We start from the raw sequence: 10,094 nt of genomic DNA, 5'->3' as shown, positions 1-10,094 counted from the left end.
AACATATATATTTAATTAAACATGACAAATTTAATCCCAAACAATATAAAAGTTACATATAAGATGATTTGTGATCTTTAAAAAATATTTACACTTATGTTATTTACTACTTCCATGTAAAATTATTATTCATATGTATTATATTTTGTCTATAATTTATCTATGAGGTGTGGTTTTATTTAATCACTGTTATGTTATTTTTTTATAAATATTTTCTCTATAAATTTATAATTATTATGTGGCCTTTAAATTAACTGAGTTCATGATATATATAATTTTTCATTTGAATAATTAAATGTATAATATTTTTCATAAGTCCATTATTAATTTTATTTAATAAATGTTAACCATTAAGATAATTAGAATAAAAAATCATAGATAGATTAGTTAAAAGTTATTTTATCAATAATAATATTATTAAAAATATTTAATAATTTATAAAATAACTTATATTATTATACTTTTAAATATATAAAGCTAATAAAATATTCTTTAAATTTAATATTATCTTGATAAATATTAAATTGATTAACTGAATTATCATTTAAAAAATAAATATTTAAAAAAATTGATTATATTAATTTAATATATGATTTTTTTATTTCAAAGTAGAAAAAAATATTTTGCATGAAAAATATAACAATTTTATTAAATTATTATAATAGACTTTAAAACACTTATTAACAAAATTCGTTTTAATTCTCTATGTTTTGGTCCGATCTAAAATGATCGAAAAAGAGATACTAAAGATGAACAAATAATTTTCTATATTATTTAACAATTTATAAATATAGAAGGCAATATGGTTAATTTAAGTCGGTGATATGTATCATTCATGATATATATCATTCAATCAGCAAAAATTTAATAAGTGAGATAATCAAAATGCAATAAATACTTCAGTTTAATTAGTGCTAGTATTGTATCTGGTTGCATATTGATACTGTTTAGATATAATTTGAAATATAAATTGAATAAAAAATACAAAAAAATACTTAATTAAATTAATGGATCTTACAGTAGAAAAAAGTTAATTGCAAGCAAAAAAAGAAAAGGATTAATTGAAAAAAGTTAATAAATTCTTATAATAAAATTTTCACTTTACAATTTTAAAAAGAATGAAAACTTTCTATATTAGTTAAATAAGTGTTCATAAATTCATGAAACGTGTGTATAAATATTTTTAATATTTTTAATTCGTACGATTGTAATAAATCTTCTCTAATTCTCACTTTTTAAATTTTCTCTTACTTAATTCTTTTGAACCAATCACACCCTTGATGAATTTATGAACACTTATTTTTTAAGTAATTTGATTTTTTGTCATAAGTAATTATTCTTTGTATTGACAAAGTAGTAGCATATTTATAGAATATATTATTTAAATTTAAAATAGAACCTCACTGTTATTATTATTATTATTATTATTATTATTATTATTATTATTAATTATGTGTAGCATATTATTATATCTAGATATTTCTGTTGCATTTTCGATTTTCTAATTATTTTTTGTTTTCTTAATATTAATTAATTTAAAATATATATATATTTGATTGTGTTTTATTAAACAATTTTTTAAAATTAGCTAATATAGTAGCATATTTATAGAATTTATTCTTTTTCTAAGTTTGAAATAAAATCTACAAATTATTATATAAACATATTAGATCTAACAATAGTTAAAAAGACAAATTTTTTGTTGTCAATAATTTAAAAGGAAAGATTTAGTTCCTACAAAAGATAATATCCCTAAATATCTTGTTCTTTAACAAAACACTCTTGTAATCTTTTATTATTTTTCTTCTTTAATTTGCAATTTGTTCACTCGGTTTTAAATAGTATTGATTTTTATTTGTTTTCTTTACTAGGTAGAGATATATAACGGACGTAAAAAAAAATGGTATAATACAAATAAAAATTGTTAAAGCTTGGAAAAGATATGGATAATTTGTAGGAGACACGGTGGAGGGAAAAAGTTTAAAAAATATGTCACAGTTTTATTTGACTAAAAAGTAAGTCTCATGTTTTTGGAAGAAAAAAAAAAAGAAAAACAAAGAACAATTATAAAATATTTTACGGTGTATATAACACTTAAAAAAATTAAAAATTAACTAAACATATATCAAATAAAACTACTAATAAAAATCAGCTTCTTCGCTAGATGATATGTGTTTTTACAAATTCCATTGAAAGTTTAATTTATCGTACATAATTACTACTTATAGAGAAAAACAACATGACACAGTATTTAAGAAATAAATTCACTCCAAGTAGTAATTTAACATATGAATAAAAAATGAAGACAAAAAAAATGAATAAAAAATAATATTTTAAAACGTTAGAAATATTGAAATAGTAGAACATTTTTTCTAAATTTTTCACTCATCACAATTGAAAATGAACAAATAAATATATATATATATATATATATATAATATGTCTATTCAAATTGATATAAGACATAACCAAATAAAATAAATCTAAATTTTTTATCCATCAAAACCATCTCCATAGATAAGAGAAATTTATTGTTGTTAATGTCTGTTATAAACCACAGATGCTTCAATTTCCTTGAAAATACTAACATAAAAATATCATCAAATTTTGTTCGCAATTTGTGACAAAAAAAATTTGGGAGTGGTTAATACAAAATGAGCCGCAAAATTAGGATTTAAATTTGATATCACACACTACAACTCTATTTATATACAACAAAATTTATTGAAATTGAGTAATTAGATTATTTGACTATATTTTTTTATCCAATCGGTTGTAATATGATTGTTTAATTCACATGATTTGATTCTAATATGTTATAATATATGATTGGTTAACTGACTCCAATAAGTTGCAAGTTGATTTTAATTGATTTTAATTAATATGATTTAATTTAATATATTATGATTTGATTGATTTCTTTAGTAACATTTCCATTTTACCAATGTGTACTGTTTACAAAAGATTTTATAAAAAAAACTCCTCCTTCATTATAATCTTCGTTATTAATTTATTATTTTTATTATTGGTTGATTGGTTGATTGATTGTCTTTTTCCTTATTTCTTTTATATAGTATATCTTAGTTATTATTATTTTTTGATACCAAAAATAAATAATTCGTAATATACGAATGTATTGTTTTAATTTTTTCGCAACAGCATTAAATGAGATATTGTTAAGAGACATGTAGTGCAAGGACCAACTTAAGAAGTATTTATTTGAGACTTATTCTTGATAGAATAAGTTTCAAATGTTTATTTTATATATTTATATATGGAAATTTTAAATCAAGACAAATTTATATCAAATTTTTAAATTTGTATTATCGTGAACAAATTTGTATATTATATATTCTATAAACAAACTTATCCTAATAAAAATTATACATTTTCATATATATGATTTTTGATTTATTGTCTTATTTTGATATATGATTTTGTGTAGGGGTATTAAATGACATTCTTTAAGGAGGACTATGGTGCAAGGAAGCATTTATGACAAGCTATGAAATAAGTCTGAAATGTTTATTGTATATATTATTACTTTTTTGAATTAAAGTTTATTATATATATTATTTATGACAAGCTATAATTAAAGTTTAAAGTTTGCACATCCGAATTTACATCTATGATTAGGTTTGATTGCATCCTTAGTTTATTAAAACTATAATTTTTAAATCATAGTTAGTTTAATTAAGTTATATTAGATCGTTAGATTATAAAAATTTAAATTTATAAGTTATAATAAGTCTAATTAGTTAAAATTTAATCGTTAGATAATCAAATTTGAATTTCTTAACTAAATAAACCAAATATAGCTTAGAAATTTTAATTTCAATAATCAAACAGTTCGACTTACGTATCAAATTTTGATAATTCGAGCATTGATAATTACAAAGTATTTGAATTATTATTTTTATTTCTTAAAAGATATTATATCTAATGCTTTTGAAATACTTACACACAAATTTATACGCATCGCGAGAAAAACGAAAAAATTAAAAAATGTGATACAAGTTTGTGAGAGAACATTAATGTGTATATTATACGTCAAAATGGTGTTTTACTTTTTGAATCAACAAGATTGTTTGTTGATAAACCAAATTTAGAAATTGTGTTTTTTATGGATGATGGTAATGACAAATAAAAAACAATTAAAAATATTTTTGAATTGTTTACTATTGCATAAAACAGATACTTATTTTGAATTCTTTTTTCTTTTATATTACTTACTTTAAATTCTTTTAAAAGGAGTGCTAGGAACACTCTTTTAATTGTGTTTTTATTGATATCTTAACATATAGATTAAAATATAATTATTATAATTATATATTAATAAAAATTATCAATGACTCTTTCTTAACAAATATTTTGCATATATAAATTTTAAATAAATATTTTATTAACGTATGGTATTATATATATCGTAAACTTTAAAAAATTTAGATATCCTGTGTACTATACACTACGTATATGTATTCATTCGTGTTTAGTATAAAATTCATTTAAAACAAACACTAGTACCAGAGATATAAAAATATATCGAGGAAGTTGTTAAATGTCGAAGTTGTGTTAGACACCATCAATCTAAACAAAGGTAAAGTAATCGCAAACATGTGACATGCACCATATAATAATGTGTTAGAGTACAAATTGAACTCACTTCAACAACTAAGACAAGCTGTATGTCTCACCTTTTGATGCTTCTATATTCTTGATTCTGTAACACAGCACTACATTGTCTGTTAATGAGTTATTTAAGCATAAAAAGTGCATACTACTTTAGATTATTAATTAGCACCAAGCTACCAAGTACGGACGAAGATGTTCAACAGTTCAATGGCTCATTAATGGCTTAAGGAGGCATCATATATTGAATTGAATCTATCAATTTATTAAGCACATACTAATTCGAATAAAATATATGTTAATAATCAACAATTTTATTTTATTCATATATAATTCTTGTCGTAGGTTTGATCATATTTAATTATTTGTAATTGCTCAATACATTTTAAAATTTTTATAGAAATCATTCTCTCACTCTAACTTTTCTGTCAAGAAAAAAAATAAGATCACACAATGATATAGTTGAAATATTGAAGAATTTGCAATGGAATTGAAGTACCGGATTTTTTTATGAATTATAATAGAGAACTTAAGAAAAAAAAAATATTTTATTCTTTCAAAAGATTAACATGATAATTGATAAATATACATCATTTCCTGTTAAAGAATATTACACGTTTGAAGGGTTTAGAAGAGTTTTTAACTTAACTTCAAAAAAAAAAACAAATTAAAGGAAAATGAAAGAAAATTGTTAATGTGTATGAATTTGGTGCTTTGCCGTTGGACAATGTTGATTAACTATTTGTTCAAAGCACTGTTCACTTGTTCAAGAGAAATGACATTTCAACTGACTCGCACTTCTAACAAGATTTATTTTTGTCAGATAATTATCCTACCAAAATGACTCTATTTTTCAACTTATTTAACTCTAGAATTCTAGTTAGCATTAGTTTATAAAACTAAAAAAAAAAACTTAGTAAGTTTTAGGATAGTTCAGATTAGTTAGTTTAGTTTATAGGTTCTTCAGAAGTAGCTTAGCTTAGGTTTAATTTAAGTTGTGTTACTTTTGTATCATACTCATCTATTCAGCTAATAGTACTATTGATTACTCCAATATTAATTAGAACATTCATCATTCATAGCGTCAATCTATTTCTTCCTTTGTCCACTCTATCAGCGTTAAGTAAAACATCTTGTTAATTTTATTGAATGCATCATTAGTATAATGTATACTTTATATTCACTTTATTTTAAAAGGTTTAACATCCTTCAGGAACATTGATTGTTCCATTAGACTTAACATCCTAAGAAGAACATGAATCCTATGACTTAACATATAAAGGAGATATGTGGATTAGATATCACTAGATAAACTTCGCTTTAATGAGTCTAACAAGCTCTCACTGCGTGAATTCCAAATAAACTATCCGTCCTAGAAATTTTGTTATTCAAGTGAAAAGTATAATTGTAATTTTAATACAAGCAATAATATAACATGTTTATCAAATTCGGGAGGGGGCATTTGAATTATGATAAAACATATGATTGCTTACTAAGTGTGCGAGTTTGGATGCATATATAAATTAATATCTATAAGTAAATATATAATTTAGGGGGAGCTTGTTTGTTTATCCTTGTTTTATTTATTCTCTTTCTCTTCATTTTTTATTTTTATTTCGTTGAGAAATTTTTTCATATTGTAGAGTTGTTTGTCATCATAAAAAAGAGAGAGATTGTAAGAATCAGATTGGTTCAAATGCAAATATACTATAGATGTTTTGATGAGAACAAAGCAAAATAACAATTTTCCACTAATCGGTGATGTCTAGTGTGTAGATTGTTAGAACATGGTCAAAATATATGTTATTGACTATCACGAGTAACATAAACAATTGTGATTTAGGGATGAATGTTTATGTGTGAAACATATAAAACGTATCATCAACTAATGAACAAATGGATGCGTCTACTTGTGAAAGAACTAGTTGTAACTTAGATGAAAGTTATGTTGATAAAAGTTCTACGAATATCTGGTCTGAAGAGATTAGTTCATATTACTTTGTGTAACATATCCTCTAAATAAGAAGATAAATCACAAAGGTAATGATAGAACAAGTTCCTCTAGTCCAAGCCTCTGATGAGTAATCATTTGGATGTGATGTCAAAAGAATCATAATGAATCAAGCATTAATTAAAAGGCAAATAAAATGATCAATCCTCTAATCAGATGTCAAATCTCATGGAGGAAGTACAATGCTGTTTGAGTACTTACACATTAAAAAGTTGTAAAATCTAACATTTACTTGTAAGAATGCAGCAGATTATGCTCTTCCTCAACGCATCTCTCAACGAAAATATTTCCAATTCTATATAAAGAACTTTATTTAAATGAACAAAATGGATGACTATGATCAACTTGTGACAATTATGTCCAAGTAAAATGAGAGAAAAAGATCTAAGATTTTGCTCGTAACATTCTTATCATATGGCAAGTCTTAATGATATGATATTTAGAAAGAAAATGCATGTTCATACTTGATAAATCATTTACAAAAAGTCTTGAACATGAGTGCTAAATATAGATCCTCTCTTTTGAGAATAATTAGATTTCTCTGTGAATCAATCAAGTAGAGTCACAACTAGTTTAAATGAATTGTGCTACTAGAATTGATATAGAATTTTGAATTGTAATATCCTCTATATGAGAATTAGAATCTTAGGAATGACTTTGTATCATATAAGATACAAACTCAAACTTCTGCAAATGACCTGATAGCGGCAACAACCTTTAAAGTGATTTAAAGAGGTCTGGAGAGATAGTTAAACACTCAACACGTTTAGCATTGCTCGACTATATTGAGCCAGATTTGCTGAAAGTGGTATGGCCTAGAAAGGCTGCGAATAATACTCCTCCTATAAAGGCTTTGATAATACTTAGTCCTCAGCAATTCAAAACAAGTGTTTTTCTAGATTTGTTGAGAAGACTATAAGGTTTCTCTAGTGGTAACTTGGAGAGATATTGTACAAACTCAACTCAAGAGGCATGACTACCAATATTCTTGAGAAATTCGGAAATTGTACTCCTAGTTGCATGTTGAGACATTATAATATAAGGAGATTGATGAAGCTTTGACAAACAATATGAAACGCTTGAAGTGGCAGTTATGAAATTCCAACCAATTTGGTTGTAGTGGATTAAGTCTTCGACTATATTGTGGCAAATATCTCTCTAACGGGAGGATTAGATGTAGCAACAGGTGTTGCGAGGTAGCATACAAATTTGTCTCATAATTTCATTTAGTTTTTAAAGTAACTCACAATATGCATGAATATCATATGTTAAGGATAAATAATTCGAGAGAACCCGAATTTGAATCCTGGTTGGAACAATCTTTGGCCAAATTTACTTACTTTTTGGTCAAACTTCATATTACTAGCCTATTTTCCAAACATAATCACCGCCTCCTCTCCCAAACCTAAAAATGCTTCTTTTTTTGCTTCTTTTTATTTTTTAGTAGTAGTTTAGGATCAATTTTTTTTCCTCAAATCACTGTTATAAACCGTTTTTTGTTCTCTTTTATCTAAATATATTATTTTCATATATATATATATATATATATATATATATATTTAGTTTTTTTTAACGTGTTTTTCCTTGTTTTCATCGTCTTAGTGAGACAATGTTTATTTTGTATGTCATCTTGGTACATTTTTTTATTTCTCATCTTGTTACAGTATTTCATTGATTCAAATTGATATATTAATTTCATTTTAGTGAATATTCAATCAATAATTTTGGTATAGTCAACATTATAAACATATATTTTTTCGAACACTTGAATTTATTTATGTTTATAAATTTTGTTATATTTATATGCATTTTATAAATTTATCTTTTTTATTTTAACAATTTTTAATTATTCTCAATTAATATATTTTACCACTTAAAAATGAATGAATATCGTTTTTTTATTAAAAAAATTCATATGATTTTTTTTGGTTCCACTTGATTTTTTTTTGTCGTGAACTTTCTATTTGATTGGATTGGAGATTTAAAAATAAATGTATGTGGACCTACGTATTATTAAGTAAAAATATTAAAATGAATAGATGAAAATTGAGAATATAACTTTTTTTGAAATACGTACTAGTTTAACTGCACCGCACCTAACCAAAATTTATTTATGTTGCGACATGTCGGCAGCACGAGGGCCACATGAAAATGTGAAATCGCCGTTCGCGGGTAGTACACTTTACCGTCACCAACCCAAACAAAAATAAAAAAGAGCGTTAATATACACTTTTAATACATATTTAGTTATAATTAATAAGTGTGGTTTTTTAACTTAATTTTAAATAATTATTTAATTTTTTTAATTTAATTTTAAATAAATAATTTAATTTTTTATATTTTCAAATATTAATAATGTTTGTTTTTTTATAAAAGTTCATCAAAATTTTTAAATAAAATTAATTACCATCTTTAATATAATGCAAATTTCATCAAATTTATAACTCAAATATTTAAATAAACTCATATTTTCATTTTTTATATTTTCGAATTTTTGTAATAAAATTAAATAAATGACTAAATCAAAAAGAAAAAAAAACTGAACTATTATCTGAAATTAAGTTAATAGATTTTAGTAAATTACATGAATCTTATGTAAATAGGTGAAATTCAATATATCAAAGAGAATACGTTAAAAAATATATTTAAAAAGATGTTTTAAGTATAATTTAAAATAAAAATGAGAAAAAAATATACTCTTAAATAGGGGTCCAATTAAATGTAATTTAGAGTCGATTGATTTTTGATTGATTTAATTTATAATTTTAATAAATTACTGTAACTATAGTCTACATTCAATTACAAAAACAGACAACACCTAAAGTTGATGATTTTTTCATTTCAATTAACAAAATATTAGAAAATATTAATAGACTAAATTATAATATTTGTAGTTTTAATTTGAAATATTTTCTTTGTAGTTCATAAATTTCAATTTTGTGAGGCTGTTGATTTTCTAATTTGTTTCGCAATTTTGATTTGGTTCGGTTTCGAGTTAAACACTCTTAATATAAATAACAAGGCTTAATTTGATTAAAATATTTTTAAAATTTTAAAATTAATAAATACATGTTTCATATTTTTATAAAATATTCTTTATTTTTTTAAATAGTTAATATTATCTTGAAATTTAATATGAAAGTAAAAATGTTAATTTTAATGTTTTTTTTAAATAGCTAATATCATCTTGAAATTTTAATATTTTAGTAAAAAACGTATCTCCGTAGAATTATTTAGCATTTTGCAATCCTAAGATGGCACTTTTTAGGCTTTAAAGCAAAATTTTGTTGTTACAATGTTTTAATAAAAAAAAAAATTATTTCATCAAAAGAGAATTAAAGAACGACTAAAAAAAAGTGTGGATAATCCTCATCCCTCATCTTAGTTGTTGGATAAAAATAATATGTGAATTATATCTGCGAGTATTAGTGAATATTTTTTTATATCATATTTT

Source organism: Cicer arietinum, chromosome 3 (genome assembly GCF_000331145.2).
Source record: "Cicer arietinum cultivar CDC Frontier isolate Library 1 chromosome 3, Cicar.CDCFrontier_v2.0, whole genome shotgun sequence".
NCBI classification, from domain to species: domain Eukaryota; kingdom Viridiplantae; phylum Streptophyta; class Magnoliopsida; order Fabales; family Fabaceae; genus Cicer; species Cicer arietinum.
The sequence above is the reverse complement of the archived record's forward strand: the minus strand, read 5'-3'. Positions refer to the sequence as shown.